This window comes from Homarus americanus, unplaced genomic scaffold (genome assembly GCF_018991925.1).
Source record: "Homarus americanus isolate GMGI-L3 unplaced genomic scaffold, GMGI_Hamer_2.0 scaffold53233, whole genome shotgun sequence".
Lineage (NCBI taxonomy): Eukaryota > Metazoa > Arthropoda > Malacostraca > Decapoda > Nephropidae > Homarus > Homarus americanus.
The window spans coordinates 3414524-3440616 of record NW_024751660.1 but is presented as its reverse complement, the minus strand read 5'-3'; the positions used below and the strand labels follow the sequence as shown (position 1 = coordinate 3440616).

General features: G+C 37.1%; 1 protein-coding gene across 1 annotated transcript in view; it reads right to left on the bottom strand.

The window, feature by feature from the left end:
- The window catches only part of LOC121854756 (ribitol-5-phosphate xylosyltransferase 1-like), a 60706-nt gene extending 35528 nt beyond the window's left edge, over nt 1-25178 (bottom strand). Inside the window, exons 1-4 of the transcript XR_006086629.1 lie at nt 24779-25178; nt 19307-19349; nt 10363-11527; nt 5203-8566 (exon numbers count right to left, since the gene is read on the bottom strand). The gene's annotated coding sequence lies outside the window, so the exon portion shown is untranslated. The remainder of the gene's footprint in view (nt 1-5202; nt 8567-10362; nt 11528-19306; nt 19350-24778) is intronic.
- Between the last annotated feature and the right edge of the window lie 915 nt (nt 25179-26093).

Genomic DNA, 26093 nt, shown 5'->3' with positions numbered 1-26093 from the left:
ATACAGGTAAAAAAATAATTTTCCTAAGGCCAAACACAGAGGGAATATACATTTCTTTGTACACAAGTAAAAATGTATCCCCGGTCCGTAAATGTTATTCGCAGCCATTTTGAGAACCTGACCCCCGCAAATTTGGGGGCCCCCTGTACTTGATTGCATACACTCTTCCAAATCTTCCTCTGTTAATTCCTTTTCATGAAATTGAAGGCGTTGTCTTCCTCATCTGCTTGAATATCCTCAAACTACCCTGGACCATAGGCTGGAGGAGGGATGGGGTGTTTGATGGTAAGAACACAACCTCCAGGTTTGAATGAGCAATCTTAAGGTTTTCAGGCTGACCAGGCACAGTATCTAAACTTAGTAGAACCTTGATGGTGAGGTTCCTTGATAAACAATGCACCTGTCACCCATGCTTTCCTACTTGCTCGCTAGACTATTATGAGTAGGTGGCTCGTTTCTTCTATTGCATACACGATGGTCGAGGGCTCAGTTGAAAAGCATCGGTTTCACAACACAAAAACTTCTGCAGCAGTGCCACAAAGTAAATGGATAAGGCTGTCTTCAATCACCTTAAAACCTGGAGTAACCATATCTTTCCTGGAAAAGAAGGTACAAGAAGGGATTCTTTTCCAAATACAGAATCCTGTTTCTTCAGTATTAAAGACTTGCTTCTGTTTATATTTTAAATCAGCTTTGCTGCCTTAAAATTTGTTGCTAGGCATTGGTGCACTGGAGCTTTCGCCCCCTGCTTCATTACAGAGAAGATCATAGATCTGTAGTACTTTTACTTGTAGTACTGGCCCACTCGGTGGCTATTTTTTGTGTTTGGCCCTATCCAAACTCTGAGGGCCTTTTCCATCCTTTCAATAACAGGGTCAAGAAACTGCAGTAACTCTCACATGGATGTTTATCTCACTTTTATGGATGAAGTGTGTAGTGTAATAGATTTGTTTATTCCGCAATTGAACCACAGAGGCCGCAGTTTTCCCGCTAGCTAATCAATACAACAGCTCACTTTTCTTACATACGGTAATGTCATCACTTTCCTCAGTGTTTTTGTACCACAATAATTTTATCAACTCTCTTACATTTACCTATACAGTACTGTAAATATGGGTAAAACACATGGATAAAAACAGAACATATGAATGTACACAGCTTAAGTTCAGCAAGTCTTTCCGCAGCAAGGGATAGTAAACAGGTGAGTGTAATCACCCTCACGTCTCACATGTGCAAGAACCCATAAAGAGTTTCTGGAGTGAGGTGACAAATACCACAATAGGTCAAAAACATCCCCCGAGATACCTAAATCGTGTACAGAGAAGTTGCCCACAAGTAGTCAAAATCATGAAAGATAAAACAGAGGTCTCATGTGTAGGTAGTGTTTAACGTAGTTCGGTACAAATGGCAGTGTTGACAAAAGCGGGTACTATTGGCAGTGTTCAAGAAAGTGGCCACTAGAGGCAGCATTCCACTTTTACATATTAAATTTGTTGGAACATGATTACTAATCATCCCTTCACCCCAAAGTCATCAACACAACTGGGGTTTATAAGTACAGAATATCCTAAGACACTGCATGTATCATATCAATATTTTGAACAAATATTCGTTGTTCACAGCTTGGAAATTTAAGTGAGAAACAACACACTGCAAAACCTGTTAAGAACTCTTGTTCTACTATACATAACAAAACACATATTAATAAACATTTGATATAAAAATTATTTTCTAATCTATTTCAGCTGAACCATAAATTGATCAATAACTGCAGGGAAACATGATTGTTCTAACCAGTCAGCAGTTGAGTATGCCTAACAGTAAAAACATATTATGTCCACTAATATTTATGATTTTAATGCAAAGCATAATGATGACACCAACATTCTATGGCCAATTTAAGCAAAAAACCAGTTTGAAACAACTGGTTTGTGTTTAAAACATTTGTACTAATAATGCTAAAATACTTTTTTCTATTACAGGTATATTATATTTTCCCACCTATATGTGGCTGATTAACCCTTAAGCCCCGGGTTAGGGTGCTGCTGGCAGTAACCACCACGCGGGGTTAGATCGATAAAAAAAATCAACATTTCCAAAAATAATTAAAAAAAATAATAATAATAAATAAAAAAAGGCGGAAAAATAGGCAGACGTTCTGGAACGTCATCCGGGGCCTAAGGGTTAAGAAAATGAAAAACCTCAAGAAAATGAGTATATGATCAGAAGAAACGAACACAAATGAATTTAAGGCCTAAGAACGTGAAGACAGACAAAAAGCCAAAACATAATATAGACTTATCCATATCCTTAATTTGCATACAAGTGTTGTATATTAAATGGTATTACTCTTCATCTAGGTACAGTCATCATCATACTGTACTTCATACATGTCACATAATTCAACTCCTATTTCAAATGTCAAGATCTATCAGCAATGCTTAAACCTATTGTTCAAGAATTACTATAATAAGTTTACTTATCATTCAGGATTAACAGTTGAATTCTGTGAATGAATAATAAAATAACGAGGATGTGTGAAAATGACGAACTACTAGAGTAAGGGAAATGTCCATGACATTTGTAAGAATAAAGGAAGATACAAACATAAATAAGGAGTAGCAGGAGAGCATTGTAAGGCAGTGTTCTGATGAGAAAATATGCGGTAATCTATAAAGTGTGTTTACCTCATACAGTCGCCTACTCTTATACCTGATACTCTGTGGCATGCTTATCTAGCCTCCTTAGTCTGGCTAATATTGTGAGGTTCCTTAGGGCCATTCCAGGAGATTTCATAAAACGTAAACAAAAACAGAGTTGCCACAACTCACAAAATGCGCCAGCCACTATACCAAGTAAAAGTAAGGTGATTGTACATTTAGCCAAAGAAACTTAGCTGTAAATAACAAAGGACATGAAAAGATAACCATCATCTTTGCACAATAAAATCTCTTACAAGACATAAAACACAAATTTGCTATTAATGCTTATTCATCATGTTTGAAGATATAAAATACAAAAATCCTCCAACATTCCAATAAAGCAAATCACATACTGTATTTTAAAGCCGTAAATATGCATTTGTCTATTAGGAATATAGAAATAATCGAGATAGGACAAAGATTAATAACTGGAAAATGCTTTTATTCATGTTGAACCTGATTCTCTGTTTTGTATGTTGCCACTGGGGAATTTATGTTTAGTAAAAAGGTCTCAATATACCCTGATGCTCTTTAAATAATCTGAAGATCTACTTCAATTGCATTCTAAAACTCCTCCCCTTTACCCAATACTTTCCCTCTTCATTTAAGTTTCAGCACCCCTTGATCAGTGGCGGATTTAGATGGGGGTATGTATACCCCCCAACAATGAGAATCTTTCTTTTTTAGAGACAGACCACTGTCAACAGACAATTTATTTTTTAATGTGCCAGTTTTACAACATTTATCTAAATTTGTAGCTGCTGCAATCTATTACGAAGGGATATGTACTTACAGTAACTTCGGTTCGTCAGTCGACTGTAACATCCGGACAAGGTTGAATACCAGATTTTGTATACATGTGTGAAACACTCCAGAATTTTACAACACCAGCTGATCTCTTGGTGATGCTCTGATAAAATTATGTCTTGAATACAATTTTCATATTCATTATCGAATTATAGTAAAAGGAAAAATAATTAAAATACTGTATATATTTTTAACACTACAGTAATTCAAGGAAAATGTCTTTCTGACAATAAAAAACTAGTTTTCTCCACTTAAAGGGGGCTTCACGTGTTACCCCTGAACTTGAGACTCTTCTGTCACTGCCCTTGATCTATCGTCTATAAAAGTGGTACAGGAATAAAGTTATTAATAGCCAGTTGGAAGGGTTTTATAAATAGGGTTTGAGGCTGCGTTTCATGCCTCAGTTCAGTACAACACAGAGCATATACAGTATCATAACTGGTAAGAACATCTACCAACTACAAACAGGAATAAACCAACCAGTTTGGGGCCTCACTATGGAAGGGGGCTACCACAACAGAAGACAAATTATATAGTACAATACATTGTAATAAGAATGAATAAATGATAATGAATGAAGGGAATACTGTACTGTATGTGTGTGTGAACTGTACTTATTTCCAGCCATCTTGCATTATTTGGGAAAAGGCTCAGAGGATATAAAAATGTAGTGTCAAATATGACATCTGAACATATTTCAAGACACAGGAAAAGAATTACACAGAACAGGATAAAATCCATGTCACACAAATTTCTAAATACAGGTTGACAACCCTTTATCCGAAATTCCGAAAACCGAAAAGCTCTAAAAACCGAGGGGTTTTATGTGGGGCATTTTTTTTTTTTTTTTTAACAGGGATTAGCCCACCAGGGCATAGATCACTGACCCACATCAGGGCCTGGGGGGCGAAAATGTAATAGTAATAATAATTATAATAATAATAATTAGTCCTAGTGAATAAAAAATTTAATAAAACTACACAAAAAATAAAATAATATACTATTAATAATAATAATAATAATAATAATAATAATAATAATAATAATAATAATAATAATAATAATAATAAAATAATAATAATAATAAAATTCATAAAAATAACAATAATACAGGAGTACTGTACTGTAATAATAAAATAATAACAATAATAATAATAAAGAAATTCAAGAATGAAAAAAAGATCAAAAGTGAGAAACACGACCTAGACCTATGAATTATTATTATTATTATTATTATTATTATTATTATTATAATTTTAATTATATTTTCGCCCCCCAGGCCCTGATGTGGGTCAGTGATCTTTGCCCGGGTGGGCTAATACACATAAAAAAAAATAAAAATAAATAAAAAAAATCTGAAAACCGAAAAATTCCGAAATCCGAAATGCCTCTGGCCCCAAGGATTTCGGATAAGGGATTGTCAACCTGTACTATAGATTGTACACTGTGAGGCAACCAAAATATCATTCTCGGGTGTCATCATAAAAAATACAATTGCATAGATATCATTTATACACTACAGAGATAAAAAGGTTCAATGGAAAATATCATAGTATATTACTTAGTTACTGTATAATATACCCTCTAAACTATGCTTTTTTTTTTTTAGTACAAAGGAAGGCAGTGTTGTTGAAGCTGCACTGGACAACCTCCACTTCCCCCAACTTATATTAAATTATGTGCCCATTCATACCTGAGTGAACTGCAGGCACCATGGGCGAGAAGCAGCAACCTCAACAACAGGAGGCAGGCGCTGTATCCGCACAGCCACCACATCCCGTTTTCCTCCAAGTAACAGAAATAAAATAATACATACAGTATTTACTGTACTTGGGAAAAATTAAATAAATAAATACATAAAAAATATCTTTGATGCCAACCCTCTGTATGATGTCTGCCTAAGGCAAGATTGGTTAGTATAATGCAAAGCCTTTACATGACAAATAGAAATATCAGTGCACAACTTTTGAGCATGATTAGCACTGTGTATGTGCTATTACTACAATGCAAACCTTTTGACTGAGAAATACCAAGTAACATGATTGTGAACATCCATAAATATCTGTCAATACCTATAGCTGATATATTGCAAGTGTTGACATTATCATAACTTACACTTTATTATACTGTACAGCAAACTCTCTTGTCTGTTTGATCAGTGCTCATGGAAAACAATGAACAAAGCACAGTAATACAGTACTGTACATTGAAAATCTTCACAGTTCAGTACAAAAAGTTACTCAAAACTGTGAATCACAAATACAGTACTACCAGGTAGGTTAAATCTGAGCAAATGATAAATGTGCCAAGCTAACTTCTCAACGGGTTAGATTTGCATAGCTCAAGAATGTGAACTACTTCAAGGTAGGAAAACTTTCACTTATAATATTAAACAACCTAATCTACACTAAATCATGTACACTACAGCTTCTATCTTTCTAACATACATTATGTAAACCTCAGTAACACAAGGAAATGGCTTGTTGTAAGATGGCTTGGTAACATGAATAAACTTTTCAACCTTTTTCTGGATAATCATGATTTTTTCCCTCTATTGATCTCACTTTTATCTAGCGAGATATCAATTTGATGTTTTGCAATGTAATATATTGCAAAACAGGGCAGCGTGCAATCATGACTGAGACAGTTTGGTGACTTGGTGCAGGTAAAATCATGAACAATACTGTACAGTACTTGCTTGTGTGTGTGTTAAAGCATGTAGCATGTATGATATGTTCAAGTGGATTTACTTTCCAAAATGAGTTAAACTTTACAAGGCCATCATAAATTAATGAAAAACGAAAAACTAATGTCTCCAAAATCTATGAAACAAAATGAATGAAAGTAAAAATTAACGTCTCGTAAATCTGTGAAACATAAACGTGAAAAATGGACATCTGCGGATGACCACTGTATTCATCCAGTCTTCCTTCTTCAGGCACAAGTTGGAAAACAAGTGAAAATATGAGATGGGTGACATAACTTCCTCTCTTTCAAACCATTTTTGAGAGGTGAATGCAATAAAAGTACCGAGGTAAACTTTACAGCTACTACACTCAACTCGTAGAAACGACTTGAAAGTTGAAAAATAAGAAATCCGTGGGAATGTGTACATCTCCATCCTAAATGTTTCAAATTCTAGTAAAGTGGTTGTGCACTTGTACCTTTATAACAGATACAAATATACTGTAGCTACATAGTTTTCTTCAACACAGCATGCACAAACTAACCTTCCTGTTACTTTGCTTTATGCCCCAAAGTAATTGATTGCTTCTTGCCCATACAGATCCCATATAAAACTATGAAAAGTTAAGAATACATAATTAAGCAAACTAAATAATGATACTTGTACATTCTTATCCAAATAAAATACTAAATCATCAACTCTAACCATTTACAAATATGAAACAAACTATATTCTTACTATACCAAATGCTCTTTCAGTAGCCTATGATACCAGCAATATATGTACTGTAGTCATCGACGGTGAGAACTGTTATGAACATAATTTTTTTATTATCAGCTGAATCTGGTTAGAATCCATTTTTTCTTTGATATTTTGCACTAGCATGGAGCTTTCCCTGCCTGTGACATCCTCTAAAAATCGTCTCAACAACACCAAATCTTTTTCTGCAAGAAAACTATTAATCTTTTTAAGTTCATTACATGGTTGTGAAGGTTTCTCATCTACACACGATAACTGATTAAATATATGACCTTTCTGGAAACTTTTGTCAGATGAAGGCAAAATCTGAGGCAAGTTCTTCTGCTGTGTGATAAAATGATTATCTCGAGAGAGATTGGAAGCATAATACATACTACTTGTTGTCCAATACTCAGCGGTACTTGACTGGATGGAGTCCAGCATATTGAACTGCAATGCCATACACAATCTGTTCTGAATATCTCCAAGCTTTACACATTCCAAAGATGACCAAGAAGCCACGGTTTCCTTGAGCTTACTTGTATGACATTTCAAGGGAGCAATTTGTAATAAAGTAAGAGTGGACAACCTTTCTTCAACAGCCATCACCTCATCCTCACTAAGATTAAGGGTAACTGATGACAGGTCCTCAACAAGAAGAAGTAATGCATCTAAAACTTTCAAGATCTCAGGAAATATCAATGATGCATTGTGATGCCCATGTTTCCAGGAAATATATTTTAATAAAAGACTTACATACTTATTCCTTAAAATGTCTACCTTATCCATCTCCTGGATAAATTTCTTTATCGGAGTGTACATAAGGATGCAGTTTGTAATGACTCCAATTGGCCAATCAAATCCCAGTTTAGCAGCAGCTGTATTCAGCTCAAATAATCTATTGACCAAGTACTGAGGGTACACTTGAAGCAAATCTGAGACATGAACAACTGGGTGACTGATTCTGCTTGTTGAGCCAGGAATATACCAACACCCAGAGTCCTTATTGAAGAGATACAGCCCAGCACAACACACAGCTCGCAGAGAACAGCCATTTAACAATGCTATCTGATCTGACAACATAAGGTTCAAAAAATCTTCATTTTTGAACACAAAAAAGAACTGACGTATCACGGCATTTAAATGGATATCCATGTAATCCAGTGGGGTAAAACCTTTATTCTTATATAAAGTATCAGGCAAACTTATTGTCAACACAGCATCCGAAAGGCTTTTGATCATGTGGTTAATATGACCAATTTCATCGGGCTCTAAAAAATCTTGTATATTTGACTTATCAGGTACATATGATGAGAGAAGTGGTTGTTTAATTGTCTTGAGAAGTGTATCCAGATCTGGCAGTTGACCATTCTCATCTAGATATCGACTGTTACTATTGTCATCCACATCAGAATCCTGTGATCCACACACACTGGACTCGCCATGCATTGGCTCAGAGGAAACTGACTCACTACTGGTATACTTTCGCCTTCTTTCTCTGCCCATCTCAGGTCGGATGCCTTTTTCTCGTTGAACTTTCATGTGCAGAGTTTGGCTGCTACTAGAGGGTGGATCTAGCTGCATGACTTCATCTATCATTCTTTGATGAGCCATGTGAAAAGGATCTTCAGTCCTAGGGAAATTTGTTTAAATAAGAGTGGATACAAGAAACACTGAATATATTTACATTTCATCACTTAATTCCAAATGAATTTCTATTACATTAACTAGCTACGGTATTAATGTGACAAAGTATATGTATCTAGAATTATACCAGACAATACAGGTACTTAAATTATACTCTTGTGTATCAAATTGAGAATGAAAGCTTGAATAAATATGGTGCGGTACTGCATTATTATTCAACAAGTGGGGGATGTGAACAGATATGATCAAGTAAGAAATTTGTGCACATAACTTTACAACACTTAACATTAATTATAAAATAAAATTAGAAATACAGTAATTTTACAAGTTCAGTTCCTCTTTTCAATTACATACTGTAAGTATTTGTGTTTATCAATTCATCTTTATTTTGGGGGTTGCTTAATTTACCTATTCTACCTCATGCAAGGAGTAGCAGTGTGAGAAGGAAGAAAAGCATTAAAAAATATTAAAATTTTATGAATTGCAAACAGGAAAAATGAGATAAAACAAACATTTTTAAGTGAATACAGTACCACACAGGTACACCCCGTAAAAAAACTATCATTACAATTCCTGCACAAAACAAACTGACGATAGAAACGAAGTACTGTACAGTATTTCAAAAAGGCCCCCCCCGAGGCATTCCTCGCATTGGTAGCCACACGTGCTCGAAACAAGTGATCGGCACTCTGAAACAAGTCAGAGTTAGTGCTGCTACACTAAAACAATTTGAAACTTGATCGGAACTCTATGCCTCATTTCTCCATGTCGAATACACTTTGTGAGCGGCACTGTAGCAGCCTAATATTGTGATTTACGTAATTAGTGTTACCAACATTTCCTGATATCTTACATAAAGAATGTGTATGTTATATGAACTGTGGAGCTATTCAGATGTTTTGAAACAGCATGGTATATTTTCCAATAGGAATAAATAATGACATAACGTGGTATTAGCCCAAAGTGAAGTAGCAATACAAATACAGATTCAAAATTTGGTTGCCAAATAATTTTATACCTTTACTATATTCAATAATTCTGCCAAACATATACACCTGTAATGCATTCCTGTATGGCAACCCATCCACTTCCATGGATCCTGTAGTCCACTGTGTGTGGAACATTTAATATAACATACAGTTTAACTTATCTAGATATACTGACATTCTCCAGTCATATTGTAACAAAGTAATTCAATATTGTCAATGAAATAACTAATTTCGGCCTACCAAGTTAAGTACAAAATGTCTCACATTCAGGCCTACCAACCCTCGCGAGACAACGGGAATGTTCAGTTGGAAAATCATTGGACCCCACCTGTACAGTAGTTTTTGTACCGAGTGTACATCTACAAGTATTTCAAAATATAATTTAAAACTACAAAACTACAGCTATAGCTAATTATAAAACACTGATGCCCCATAGATACAAGACAATAAAACAACTTTCAAATCTAGTCATGTAATCCAAGGATGCAAACAAGAGGGCCTATAAAGTTTCATAGCTTTACCATGCATACTTATTACACAAGCCTACAGACAGACATTGCAGTGAGATATACTGTAAGTACAGTACCGGTGTATAAATATGGATAAAAGAAAAACAAATGGATAGAAACAGATACAAATCAATACAGTATACCACACTGCATATTCAGAAGGGGAATACTGAAAATCATGCTATTCAGTAATTCTTGAAGCCATGCATGTGACTTAACATAAACTAACTAAAGTAATATACTGTATACAGAATAAGCATAAGTAGCAAGTGGCTTTTACTTACTGGACAAACTCCTTCTGGCCAAAGTAGCTTGAGACATCACTGCTCTCACTCATGGAGGGAGAAGTGCAACTACGATGTGATAAGGCTTTCTCCTCCTGCTGTTGTTGCTGAATGGAATGCGCAGTTAGTCCTGCAGTCAGTCGAGAAATGAGACTGGTAGGCGTCTCCCATGCATTGCTCTCTTGTGCCGAGGGGTTGCTCTCGTTCACTGACCAAGGCGGGGCACTTTGACAAGGCTTCCCCACTGATGAATCTCTCTGGGACGAAGATGATGATGATGACTGTTGCTCATGTTGTGAAGGAGACTCAAGGCTGGGGTGTACTGGTGGTGGTTGTGGCACACTGGGCTTTGTCAGTGAAGGGTTTGCTATAACAACAGCTTGTCTAGTACCTTCTGAAGAAGACAGTGAATGATGTTGGGTATTTTGTGTTATTGGCAAGAGATTGGGTACTCTACTTAAAAAAGGTGGACTAATATTTGCTTCTGCTACCTCACGTTGGCAGTTGTCAACAATAGTTGAAGATGTAATAGAGGACAGTGTGATAGGCACATGGGAATCTCGGGTGGTGGTAGGCATAAATTGTTGTGATGTGCTATCTGAAATCACCTTATGAGTATAAGTATGGGATTCAGGTTGCAACATACCTGAACACTGATGGACCACACCAGACATTATAGGCGATCGACAAACAGGGCACCATTTTACTTCTCTAGCATACTGACCTTCACTATGAACGTCAAGGGAAGAATAGTCACTCTCTTGAAAAGAACGCTTTTGAGATCTAACATGTCCATCACTGAGGGATTTCATTGTCCTGTGTGAGCACCCTGGAGGATGCAACTGACTTGTATGACCACCACTGCTGAGCACTGTCAAGAGGGCATGGGAAGATGGAGGAGTGACTTCAGGAATTTCTTGACTGGGAGGAAAATGAGACCCTGAAGTTGTTTGTTCAGAATAATTTTCTACTTCATAGTGATGGGATGAACTTCTAGAAGGCTCAATTATGAGGTGATGTTGAGAGTGCTGATGAAAATTATCTTCTACTGCAGGAGAGTAGTGCAGTTCATTGTCAGGCTGAGAGCAAACATTACTGTCATCATTTCTTTGCCCAGAAGAGCTGGACGATATGCCCAACCGTACCATCTTTATGTCCAACTCATCTGAAATTAAAAGTAAAGTACTACAACACCATCTGAAAATTTAAGAGCATGAAGAAAACATTGTGTACTGTAATACTGTATATGCAGTATATTTGGAAATTTCATTTATTCTACAGAGTACCCTAGGGAAAATATATATTCAGTATACTGTACATTTATAAAATGACACAACCCTCTAAATCTGCCACACCTCACTCCTCCCATGGATCTACCCTCTGAGGGGACAGCTACAACAGACCATCCTAAGTTCACACATCCACTACAAATATGGCACGATTCCCCTACTTTTATGTACAGTACAGTACATGTTGTACCAGGTGGTGGTGGTGGGTGGGGGGTTACAGTGTTGATTTAACGCTCCTACATGCCCACATTCTGACCTAACTAAACACGTTCATGTATGTAAAATGAGTGTGATGTGGCAAAGAAGGAAGGAAGGAAGGAAGGAAGGAAGGAAGGAAGGGGACTAGTACAGCGCTGTGAAAAAGAAGTACAGGATACAGTGGTCACAGGTACAAGGTTGTGGAAAATTACTAATGGATACAAATTGTAGCACAGGTTAGAGGCCCCATATTTATTTTATTTTTATTTATTTTATTTTTTCACGGGAATTAGCCCACCCGGGCACAGGTCAAACGACTCACAACGGGGCCTGGGGAGAGAAAAAATAAGAACAGAAAGAAATTGAAAATAGAGAAGAATAAGGTTATACAGTCTCTCCTCGACTTACGACGGGGTTCCGCCCCGACGACCAGGTCGTAAGTCGAATTGGTCGTAAGTACCGGTAGAAAGGCCGCAAATGTTGAAAAAATGAAGTGTGAAAAAAGCCGATCCTCCAGCAACCGCGGTGGAGTCAGTTGAGGCCCCAGTAACTTGATGATGATCAGGTCGGCCCTGGGGTCCACAACCTTCTCGACCAGTGGGACCCATCCGAGAAGGCCCCGCATCAATATTTATATCAACTGACATAGGAGAATAAAATAGAATGAATAAAACAGATCAAGAATGAGTACGGTTATATTTGATGTGTTGTCAATAGTAAGAGAGACAGTTGAGACCCTGCAATTGTGTGTAAACGAGGCAGAAAGTCAGATCATCAACCTGGGACTTGGTCACAATTTTCGTGATGCCATATGGCAGCAGGGTCTACCATTAGACATACTTTATGCCTCCAATATCTTCCCAGGCAGTAGTACCTCCCTGTTTGGTAGCTGCCTACTACCTACTAGGGGCATATACAGGTACATGGAAGATTAATGCAAATAAAAAAGCAGTACAGGACACAGTGGCCACAAGTACAAAAGTTATAACAGTGTGACTTTCGGCAGTCTGATAATACAGAATAATTTATGATCGCATTATGCTGTGTCACCCAGGCAACCCTACTACCGATAAGGGTTGAAAATTTTCTCATAAAACAGTGTTGTGTAATACTCTCTATTTCACTCTTGCTTATCTTGTTAACTAGAGTAGGCTATCTTGTGCTATCTGATCATCCCTTCTAAGATTGTGTCTCGAATTCAGTTCTCTCTTTGGAAACACCAAAAGGTCCACCAATCATACTTTACAATCATTCTTCCTTACTCATCACCAATCATACATTACAACCTCTTTCATTCACTCCCTCCCTCCTTCAATGCCTTCCTCCCTCACTACCTACCTCCTTTACTACCTAACTCCCTCACTATTTCCCTTCTTCACTACCTCCATCCTTCCCTCACTACTTCTCTCATTCACTACCTTCCTCCCTCACTACTTCTCTCATTCACTACCTTCCTCCCTCACTACCTTCAGCGGTACCTTCCTCTTTAACAGATTTGTGCTCCATCACACTTCCCCTCTTCCTCCCTCCCTCTCCCTTTTCTATCAACTACTGTACTATATACTGCGCCACCATGCTTTTGTCCCTCCTCCCATGTACCATATATCAACTAAGTACAGTACCATCACACTCTCTTTCCTCCTCACTTTCTTCACCCCCACCATAAGAAACATTATTACCTTGTCCTCATCTACACAGTGATTTAAGAACCAGTCGTTGTTTGCCTAAATATGGAATACGTTGAAACTGATAACCAAAATGCTTACGTGATTCACCACTTAAATTTCCCAAATCAAAACTTAAAAAGGGAAATTGTAATCTTCCTCTTTCAATTATGTTAAGCTGTAATTCAATTTTCGTTTTCATTCATTTATGCATGGTAAACTTATTCAGTACTTTCTCACAATGGTTATACTTTATTGAAATGCAATACAGTACTGAATGGAGAAAAAAAAATTATACGGGATCACCTGTTGAATAGCCCCCTCCCCCCTCCAGCTAATTTCACCCAACGATTAACCACCCTAATGCGACTTGGAGTGGCTATGTTAGGTTAAGTTATGTTAATTTATGCTTAGATTAGGTTATGTTAATTTATGTTAGATTAGGTTATGTTAATTTATGTTAGATTAGGTTATGTTAATTTATGTTAGATTAGGTTATGTTAATTTATGTTAGATTAGGTTATGTTAATTTATGTTAGATTAGGTTATGTTAATTTATGTTAGATTAGGTTATGTTAATTTATGTTAGATTAGGTTATGTTCTATGGTTACATTAGGTTATGTTAGGTGCTGCTAAAAGGATAAATGGATCCACAATTCCCTGGTAAAAACATTCTCAAGTCGCCAACCCCAGACTTAGTAACAAACAATAAAACTCCTCGCCAAGATCCCATCGAGCGAAATGACAACACAAACACCTTAGCTGATAACTCTTTTGATTGTCAAGAGACGTAAAACTTTGATATGAGTGAAGTCAGTTAACGTACAGTGACCAGACATAAAACGCTGTGAAGCTAATGTGGATGTTATGATTTAGTTGGCATATTGTATGTGGTGAGGATATGAGGATGTACAGTCGTTAAAAAGACTATCTTTACAAAATTCTGTTCAGCAAATAAGACGCAACAGACAGAGGATTTTGACAACCTTACCAAAGCAACAGGAGTCGCAGCAATCATTCTGAAATTCATAGAACCTCCCAAGTAAAGATAGATTTTTTGAGTGACTATATTATTGTGAATATTTGGATCACTTTAAGATTACCCCCCCCCACCAGCTAATTCACCTGTTGATTAAATACCCTAAGGCTTCCCTGAGGGTTAGCCTATGTTAGATTAAGTTATGTTTAGGTTAGGTTAGGGTGGTTAATCTTGGGGTGAAAAAAAAGCTGAGCGTGCTAATCTTCATGTCATCTGAATATTTCTACTTTTTTTATTTTGATTCTTTCCTTCATCTTATACAGTCTACAGTTTCTAACACTATTACACCCCTATTCTGTCACTCATCCACGGCACAGAAGTGACAACAACAAACTAAACATATACAGGTACAGTACTGTATGTACAGTACAGTATATTGGGGTGGTCCAGCAAAAATTAAGTTCCATTTTCTTAAATGTGGCACCTCCCCGAAACATTCTACACGAAGAGAAAATAATTTGAAGGTCGCTACCGACCTGTGAGCCATGTTGAAAAGCCAATCGAGGGAAGAACTGAATGTCTTCTCTTTCAGTTTGAGGTCCACTGACCTCTTGGCTGAATAGTTTTGATTTTTCTTCATCTACCACTCTTCTCAGATCTTGACCACTGCATCAGTTACAAGCTTCCTCAGTCTTGTGGGAATACGTGCTTCCCTGAAAAGTCCAGCAATGCATCTACAGTTAGAGCAGCACTTTCCCTCACAGTTTTCTCCTCCATCAACTAACAGCATAGTACTGTATTATGGTGAAACTTCAAGACTCGGTAGCGACCTTCAAATATTATTAGATAAAGATGAATTTTTTACCGAATTATTTTCTCTTCGTGTAGAGTGTTTCGGGGAGGTGCCACATTTAAGAAAATGGAACTTAATCTTTGCTGGACCACCCCAATATACTGTACTGTACATACAGTACTGTACCTGTATATGTTTAGTTTGTTGTTGTCACTTCTGTGCCGTGGATGAGTGACAGAATAGGGGTGTAATAGAGTGTTAGAAGCTGTACAGTACTTGCCACTACCTGTTCTTTCTGAGATCCACCAAGCTTAATAAAGACCAACACTAAGATTAAGAAATGTCATGTAACACTTATGATTCAAAACTGTCTGGCTGGGTATACAAAGCATTATACAGTATCATCTTTGGCTAGATGCATAGAAAGCTTCATTAGATACAATCTCTGTACACATGGTACTTCACTAGATACAGTACCACCTTTGTACAGTACAAATAAAACTTCAGTGTACAGTATTCCACCTCAGTCATTTCAAATAGAAATTGTTTACAATTAAAACCACCACAGTCTCTACGCAAAGACCTTCATCAGATACCACCTTTGCTACACACAGCTGCTTCAATAGACACCACCTTTGTCCACATAAAAATAAACATCAATATTAAAAACAATGAACAAGTTACTAGACAACAACAGTGACTCGTCAAAAACAGAGACCACACATAACATGCCTGTCATTCAGATAAAGGTGAATGTATTGCTCCAACAATAACAGACCTATCACAGTACCTTATCTCCCTTGTTAAAAAATGTGCTGATCACCCTTTGATGTGCTGTGTTTGGTTTATATGACATCTTTGCCTAATGGCCTCCCACTAGAGGTGGCCAACTGGCCATGCCAAGAGAAGGAGGCCAGTGGCCTGTGTAGGATCCCTTCATTGTTGGTGGTAATTTTGTCAAAGGCTATTCTGAAGCCCAGTACTGTTTGTGATTCCACAGCTTAGGCTGATAGATCATTCCACGGGGTCTACCACCCTCATTGTGCATAAGTATTTCCTTACATTAGTTCCAGTTCATCCCTCACATTTGTGTGTTTCTGTGCAACATATGGGATTTGGATGTACTCCAGAAGTGTTGATTATCATCATTTACAAGAGGGAGAGAGTTAGAGGGAAGGGGTCAAACACCTGCACAACAGCTTTACTCATGAACACACACCCACATATACAATTTTTTTTTTATAGGGATTAGCCCACCTGGTCACAGGCAGCTGACCCACATCGGGGCCTGGGAGCGAAGAAAAAAAAGAACCATAAATAAATACAGTAGAATAAGGGAAAAATTAAAACAACTCAGGAGTGAAAAACGATAGACTGTATATGTGATATACGGTAGTTGTGTTGTAAAAGTTAGAGAAACTATTGAGACCTTGCAATTGTGTGTGAATGAGGCAGAAAGTCAGATCACCAAACTGGGACTTGGTCACAATTTTTGCGATGCCAAAGTCTACCATTATGCTTCCAATATCTTCCCAAACATTAGTATACCTCACTGTTTGATAGCTGCCTACTATCTATACACATGTGCACACACAAATAAACACACATACTGTACAAACATTGACTGCATGTACACACCTAATAAACATCACAGGTTTGGTCTGAACACTCATCCAGTAACAAGGGGATTCCGCTGCATATATAGTGGTCCCTCGGTTAACGAACACAATTCGTTCGAGACGGTCGTTCGTTAACCAAATATTTCGTTATCCGAAACCATTGTTTCAATGGGATTTTGGGTAATTGGTTCTAGTTCACCGAAAATTACAGTACATCCAAAGTAAAAAAAAAAATGCAGTAAAGTACACTTACTTTGAGGTGTGTATGTAGAAGGCTCCTGGTTGATGATGATGGGAATTAGAAGTGGGGGTGGAAGAGAAGGGAGAAGAGAAGGAAGTGGGGGTGGAAGAGAAATCACCCAATGCTTGATGCCGTCATTTCACCCATAAAATTTTAAGTTCACTAGTGTAATTCAAGATTATTTTCTTTAAATCAACACTGCACTGCACTATACTGTATATGGTCAATATGTTAAATAAATTTCAGAATGACTAATAATTGTACTGTAAAAACGTAAAAATACTCTGTGTTCAAGAGACCCACAAGCAAGATGTTTCCTCCACTGAACAGAGACACAAACTGAGGCCTTGGTGGGTGAGTGAAGTGGCTGATGGGCACACCAAAAACTAGTTCCCTGTACTGCAATTAAGTTAAATAAGTGTTAAAATGACTAAAAATTTTAATATAAAACTTGGAAAATTATTGAATAGTACAACCTTCTTGATATTTACTCCAATTTTAACGAATGTAAGCCCTAGAACCGATTTCTGTATTGGCGGACTAATCTTCCAGCTGGTGAGCAAACCAAAGCATGTCGAAACATTTTCGTAAGAATTTCGTTAACCGAATTTTTGTTCGTTAACCGAAATGAAGATTCTTATGGAAGGTAATTCGCTAACTGAAATTTCGTTAACCGAGGGACCACTGTAATTACTATCCAGTACCACTTCCAGCTTGGGTAGTGAGATTTTTAAGTGAATCTACCATTTATCCAATGTTTTCTCAACATAGCACCATTAATATCATGTGCAGGTTGATCCATAACTACCTTGAACCACAGGACAACTTCATAAACTACATGGAGTAGCAATTACCCTACAAGGCAACAGTCACTGAATGCCGCATAGATCTGCGCCTCAACTAACTCAACACAGCTAGGATAGCTTCTTATGTATAAGGATACAGGGTATTTAATTTTAAGGTAATAAAATGGCGACAAAGGTGTGGCTATTGGGGGAGGCTGGAGGCCACGTAAAAAAAAAAAAAAACCCTCTGGATTGGCTGTGAGAGCAACCAGTTTTCAAGAGATCTCTGTATTTTGTAATTTGATTTCAAACTTACCGTTTGATGTAACTTAATGTGCCATTTTGTTACTCACATTCTGTTATATAATTTACCCCGGTACACGAGAGAGAATGAGAGAGATTGTGATGTAATATCAATAGTGTACAGTCAATACAGTATAATACTGTGTATTTGTAAATGTACCCCAGCCTCACACCTGTACCCTGCCTCACACATGTATCCCAGTCTAACACCTGTACCCTAGCCTTACACCTGTTCCCTAGTTTAACACCTGTGCCCGGTAACCCAGCCTCACACTTGTTCTTTATGTGGTGTAATTGGGCAAACATCTGTGATTAATGTGCACCCATTGCATAACAAGCACTCAGGATGTAGCCAATCACATCTGACCCAGGCTTCCTACTGCTTGTATGGGGAAGGATTGGAGGATGAAGGTTGCACTATATATAAAGAGGAAGGGAGGGGGAATGAAGGATACACTGTGCAAATGAAGGGGAGGGAGGGATGGGGGATGAAGGATAAACTATACAAATGAATGGAGGAAGGAGAATGTACTCTACAAATGAAGGGAGGGAGGATGTAATTTTTTTTTTTTTTTTTTTTTACGGGGATTAACCCACTCGGGCACAAGTCACTGACCCACATTGGGGCCTGGGGCAATAATGTAATAATTATTCATTGTAAATAAAATTTATAATAAAAAGTAAAATAAAATAAAACTGTAATGTTAACAATAATAATAACACTAATAATAATAAAGAACAATAAAGAAATACAAAAATTAAAAAAATTAAAAATAGTGAGAAACGCTATATGTGTGTGTGTATGTTGTGTTGTCAAGTAAGTGAAACAATAGAGACTTGCAATTGTGTGTAAATGAGGTAGGAAGACATCAGCAACCTGGGATTTGGTCACAATTTTCGTGATGCCATATAGCAGCAGGGTCTACCATTAGACAACACATTATGTTTCCAATATCTTTAGTGTAAAGTACAAGGAAAAGGTGGAAGTGGGGTTACAATGTTGATATAATGGATGACTACATATATAAGAATGTATGATTAAATATAGAACCAACTCAATTACACTACTGACCTCTGACACACAGTGACGAGGCTTCATTGGGCTTCCAGCCAACCTGTGGAGTAGAATAGTAATGCTTTTAGTATATGAGGAAGAGAAAGAAATTATAAAAGATATGAACACGTGAACATGGCCTCAAGTGAGCGCCACTCAAGGCAGCCCTGGGAAAAGCTTTCACAAAGCTTTGTGCACTGAATATAACTAAGGAAAGTAAGGATTGCATCTGTGTAACTCATGTTAAAACACAAAAACCATATCTAAAAACAACACAAGGTTTACATTGAGAGAATACCATTCTACCTTAACTAGTTGTGACCACTTAGCACCAGTAGTTAGGTGACAAGATTGAGGTACAGAAGATCAATTGAAAAAGATTTCCTACTTTAATCTTTTGTCTCCTAACTGATGCTACGTGAGCATATGCAGGCAAGGTAGTGTTTTCATATACTGTACAATATATACCTGCGTATATAAATACTGTATGAAGTTTAGTGAAGCCTCGTGCTAAATTATTCTCAACTAACACATCACAACCACCCACACCTGATGCATGAGGTTAACAATCAAAACACGGTATCACATGCTTACTATACTGGGACAGCATTATAACTATGATAACATAGTTTTAACACTACAGTGAGTTCTGCTATAACACGTGTTTTGATAACGCGAATTTGCTCTAACGCGATTTATGAATAGAGGAACGATACTTGTATAACGCGAACGCTTGTTTGCTGTAACGCGATTTTTGCTTACTATTTCTCCAATTTTGTGGTATTAACTGTGAATATGGTAAAGAAGAATATCTCCAAGAAGCGTTCTGGTGATCGAATTCCCGGTGATGATCGTAAAAGAAAGGATATAACACTTGAAGAGAAGCTTGATGTTATCAACCTCAAAATCACCCTTCTCCCCCATCAAGTTATATTCATATTTTTTCAAGGTAAAGTGTTACATTTACTGTATGATTTCATTATTAGATATGAATGTAACATTTATTTAGACTGTGCTATCCTTTGTGTTAGGCTAACTACTAATTTTTTTTCGATTTCAAGTAGTAATCTGCACCTAACCCTATTTTCTCCATAAAGCCCTGTTATTTCTATTACGCGATTTTCTATAACACGATATTTTACAAAAACACAACTATCGCGTTATAGCAGAACTGACTGTACCTGTAAATTACTGTACAGTACTACAGTACATACTGGTATAGTACAATACTGTATAAAGAAATTTACTGCTGAGTAAAACAGCTTAATATAGTAAACACCACCTCATAACACCAACACAGTGTAACAGTTTATTTCATTAAAACTGATGTACTATAATGTCAGATACCGTGTACTGTATGTAGTACCATTCTCAACAGTTTAAATTTGTTAATTCAAATATCACAACATTATATTCCGTCATCAACTAAGAAGTTAATGCGAAGATAATGGAACATTATAGCCATAAGGTTGAAATATCAATACCTGTACTGTACTGTAACTAACAACAGAATTTTGTCTTTACCTCAGAAGTCTCTTATGCTTCTATATCGTACAAATATCATCTGCCTAATGTGTGATGATGATTACGGTACAACATCGAAACATTATGGTCATAAAGTTAAAATATCAATAACTAATAAATAATATCACAGGACCATCATCTGCCTACTGTATTTCCATTCATTTTGCAATACAAATTTCATGAAGAAATTACAACTCATATAATTTACTAAGAAGGGGTATACATGCAGTGAGTGAGTGCTCCTCTTTATTGCATGGTGCTAAGCCAACAATTAGCAGCAGTTTTAAAATACACTTAACACCAATAGAAACAATACATGCAAGTGAAAATGAGGGCAGGGAGAGCTACGAGGAAGGCACTATGTAAACAAACAGGGATAACCTTTCAAGCCAAGCACTGTTTGTTTACCCGGACACACACACACGTTCATCCGTGTAACAAGTTCACCCTCACACAACAGCTGGGTATCTATCCTCCACTAAAGCAAGAGGTGGTATATACAGCCTATATCATCCTCAAGTACAGCAAGGCAGTATAGATTATTTCCTCCTCCAGTATAGGAATAGGTGGTAATCACAGCGTGTCACCCGGAAAGCTCATCCATTGACTCTGAATTTAGATAATTTTTCCGGAAAAATTCCGAGCCAATTTCAATTCCGGGTATTGGAGAGTTCCGGCTAGTGGAGATATTACTGAACAGTATTACAGTACTGTATTGTTATTTTGTTTGGACGGGGTTGTGTTTTAACCTAACCTAACCTATGGAATTAACAATGTTCTGAATTATGAACAGATCAATTTACAAACAGGGTCCAGGAACATAACCTGTATGTAACTCGGGAACTGACTGTACTGTTCAGTCCGTGCCATTAAACAAAATTTCTTATTGTAGAAAAGTTCATAGCATTAGGATAAAATTACTGATTTTTTCAGAATCACATTACATTTCCATTGCCAGAGCAGCACCCAGTGCGTGTTGACACAACATCTACAAGACTATGGTAGCCACAGTATGTACTGCATTGGCTAATTCAATATGAAATATTATATAAACACAATTAACCTAACAACAAAATACCCAAAGAACACCAACAAACTTATAAAAACAATCTACAATATATATCTACAAAACACCAATGTCTTGTAAATATGACTATACCAGGAGACTCCATTCCTTGAGTATGAATTAACAATTAAATTTCTACAGTCGGCACAAGAAGTCAAAGTTGGATTTTTACGTATATGTACTGTACTGTACTGTACTGTACTGTACTGGTATATGGTAATACAGTAATGGAGCAGATGGCAAAAAACTGATCATATGACACTAAAATGATCTCTAATTTCTTTGTACACAAAGAAATTAATTATTTACGGTGAATTTTCGATCTTGCACCAGTATTTCTCTCGCTGTTATTAATATGTTTTTCATAATGTTTAGACAATTCTAAGACTTTCCTTCTGTGATATTTCCGCAGGAAATTAGGATAACTGAAATATTAATTTTTAAATATTATTAGATTTGGTCAGTCACAAGTGTCGCCATTTGTTGTTTACGTCTCACAGAGAAGGTCTCACCACCCATCACGCAGTGCTCCTTACCTCCATGTTGGCTTTTTAAGCGTCTACAGTTCATGTGTGGGGGGGTGGTGTGGGAGTTTCTTATTGGTTATAGCAATCGGAGACTTATAATTGGGCAAAAGTTTTTTGTCTTGGCCAATGAACAATGCTTGGGTGCGTCAGGAGCTGAGATTTGATTTTCAGTACCAGAATAACCAGAAATGGCTGAACAGGTGGAAAGAGCTGTGCTGATATTGTGAGAGAGATTATTTTACATTAATTGCAGAGTTTCATCAGAAAAATAGTGTAAGGTTAGGTCAGGTTAGGATTGGTTTTGTTGGTTTTTTATTTATGTGATTTACTCGAAAAAATATAAATTTTCATTAAGATTGATGTAGGGGGGGGGGGGTCTCAAAAACTATTGATTTCCGACTGAAATGAATATCAAATTCGCGTTCGAAACTCATAAAATAACATCGGAAAAACATACTTTTAATATCCAAACAAAGACCGGTGCATTAGTGAAATTTTACCTTATTTACCATAAATATTCATCTGAAAAATCTGCTGTTGTTGGCACATGTCATCTGCTCTTTGTTTGCATGCAGCAACTGACCAGCTCAGTTCGAGCATACTCTCACATCCACAAAAATTTTAAATTACACCATGCTGCTTCAAGAAAGTTGCTTTCATTGGTACCAAATATCAAAGTAAGCAGTGTACTGTACTTTCTGTTTAATATGACAAGGGGTCCAGGGGGCTATAGGAAGTTATGTAGGGTTAGGTGGGATTCTTTGGTCGGTTAGGTCAGGTTCTATTAGGTTCTGTGTATTGTCGTATAGTTTTATTACTTACTATCATCCAGAGAACTGGGAAAAAAGAACGAAATTGAACAACACATTCAGGTGTTAGCCATCAATTCCAGGATTACCAATATTTTACATAAAATTTTAAAATATAAAAAATCACCAAGAACTAAACTTTTCTCTAATAAGTGGAAATTATATCTTGATATTGCTCTCAGCTTCTGGGGAATTTTATCCCTCATCCATACAGAGGCACCTTTGCACCTTCACAAGTGCAGTCTCAAAGTCAAATGAATCTTATCTGGCCTGTTACAAATAATAGCAGAAAAAACAAACCATACCTAATCTAAGTTAAAATTCAACTCAATATTGTCAGGTCAGGTGTGGTTTTGTCCATTATCATTAAAAAAGTCGGTGCACAGCGTACTTGAAGAATCCTGTTTACACGACCATGATACCTAATAGGACACTTTACACTCAGTGCCGGATTTAGACCTGTGGAGGCCCATGGGTAGCCTCTTTGTGGAGGCCCCCTCATTATAACTACCCAAGAGGGTGGGGTGGCGAGTGAAGCGAGCCTAAACATCTGGGAGTTCCGGGGGGCGCTGTAAGCCCCCCGGGAAAATTCTGAAATTTGAACACTTCTTCGGAGAATTTTGAAGCCATATGCAGTTATATTGAGGAAATTAGAACATTGAGAAATTTGTTTATTAACTGTATATTTATTGATAGTGTACAAATTCCCAACACACACACACACACAAAAGTGAGACATGACTGGAGTCATTCATGTGGTTTCAAGTCGACCAGCCCTGATATAGCTACTACCGCACATGTGGAGGCCCCCAGATTGTGGAGGCCCCTGGGCAGCTGCCCAGGGGCCCACTCCTGAATCCGGTCCTGTTTACACTTTATCATACAGCCTTATGTTTATGCAGTACAGTACAGTATTTGCTGCTGCTTTTCTACTCTTGCAAATAAAGGCAACAGTGTAGTCTTTTTAAACCAAAAACAACACATTACATTTGTGGAGACACAATACATAATACTTGTAAATAAGGTGGCATCCTTCTCCTTAATCTGCACCAGAATTCAATTTTCAGCCAGCACAAGGAAAGGAAAATTATCTAATACTGTACCACACATTTCTGGACCCATGGCCATGAGACTAAGGTCTTCTCAAAAGTGCAGTCATCCCCTATCACTATTAGCAATTACAAGATTATACTGTGATGTTACAATTCAAATTGTGCCCTGGATGGCATTACAAATTTCAAGGATGTCATATTGATTAATAACAAAATTAAATTGATTCATGAATTAGACAAATTGAGTTGCAGTTTCATTCATCTTCGCAATGACACTTTATAAGTTTCCACCAATTACACATATACAAAAATTATACAAGAGTAACGGTGTGCCACCAGGAAGCGAATTAGAGGTCAGCAATGCCTCAAAACTGCAAAATGAGTGCTTTTGGCATCAGCCTTGAGCCACTCCACGGCCTTTAATGTAGCTTTCATTTGGTGAACCGAGTTAACTGACATACATTAACACTATCATCACGCTGTTAACTTCCAGCAATCATCATGGTACTTACCAGCGCTAAAATGTATCTTCAACGAGCCGATAATGTGAAGAAAACAGGTGCTTTCACTTATCAAAAGATACAAAAACCACCATGGTGAGCATCTGCAGTGTAAACATTCGTACCAAGCTGGCAACAAGCGTAGAGTGACTCGCCGAGACAATGTTTCGAGCCCCCAAACTCCCAGATTGAACCGCGCGAATCCTGGGTACAAAATGTGGATGGAAATGCAAACGTCTTATTTAAGAGAAAACAAAAAGCCCGTTTAGTATTGGTATTTAAGCGTAGTGACTGATGTTTAATTACTGACCGTTCAAACACATTGGTAATTAACAACAATAACAGCAATTCTAACATTAATGATACTCTGTTTGATATAACTTAAACCGTAAGGTAATTCCCGATCAGTGTATGCTGAAAAGTGGAGAAATTACAGGTAAAGTAAATTGCATAAGCTCAAGTTCACGAGTCATTGAAGAAGATTTTTTTATAAGCACCATTTACATCGCATCGAGTAATATTCTTGAGTCACTTCTTAAGTGTGTGTGTGTGTGTGTGTATGTGTGCGCGCGAGCATTATATTGTATATATATATATATATATATATATATATATATATATATATATATATATATATATATATATATATATATATATATATATATATATATATATATATATATATATATATATATATATATATATATATATATATATATATATATATATATATATATATATATATATATATATATTTTTTTTTTTTTTTTTTAATCCTCTTCACCACTGATCGGCTTGTTAGCCGCTTGGGCGATCGGTCACGTCTCTGTCACACACTGCTGGCAAGTACTATTCATGTACTGGCTCTCTGTTACGCACTGTTGGCAGGTACTGGGCATGCACCGGCTCCTGAATGTACCTGAACTTGCTCCAGTGTTGGTCAAGTCTGGTCTTGAAAGAACTCACACTCGGTCTCGGTGCCGTCAGAACACTTTCTTTGGCAGATTGTTCCAAGAGTTCACAACTCTCACTCCGAAAAAGTTTACCCTCACATTTTTCTGGACTTGCGGCTTCTTCAATCTTGAGCTGTGACCCCTTGTGGGGCGAGCGTCCGCCAGCTCCAAGTAAGGACACTCGACTGAGTAGTGCCCCTTGAGATGCTTATACACCTCAATTAGGTAGCCCTGCCCGTCTGTAGTTTAAAACTTGATAAATCACTATGAAATGTTACAACTATATTTCTGAAGTTCCTTATATCGTACATATATTAACAGACCTAAATAGTGTCATGTAAGTGAAACCAAATATTGTAAGATACAAAACTAAC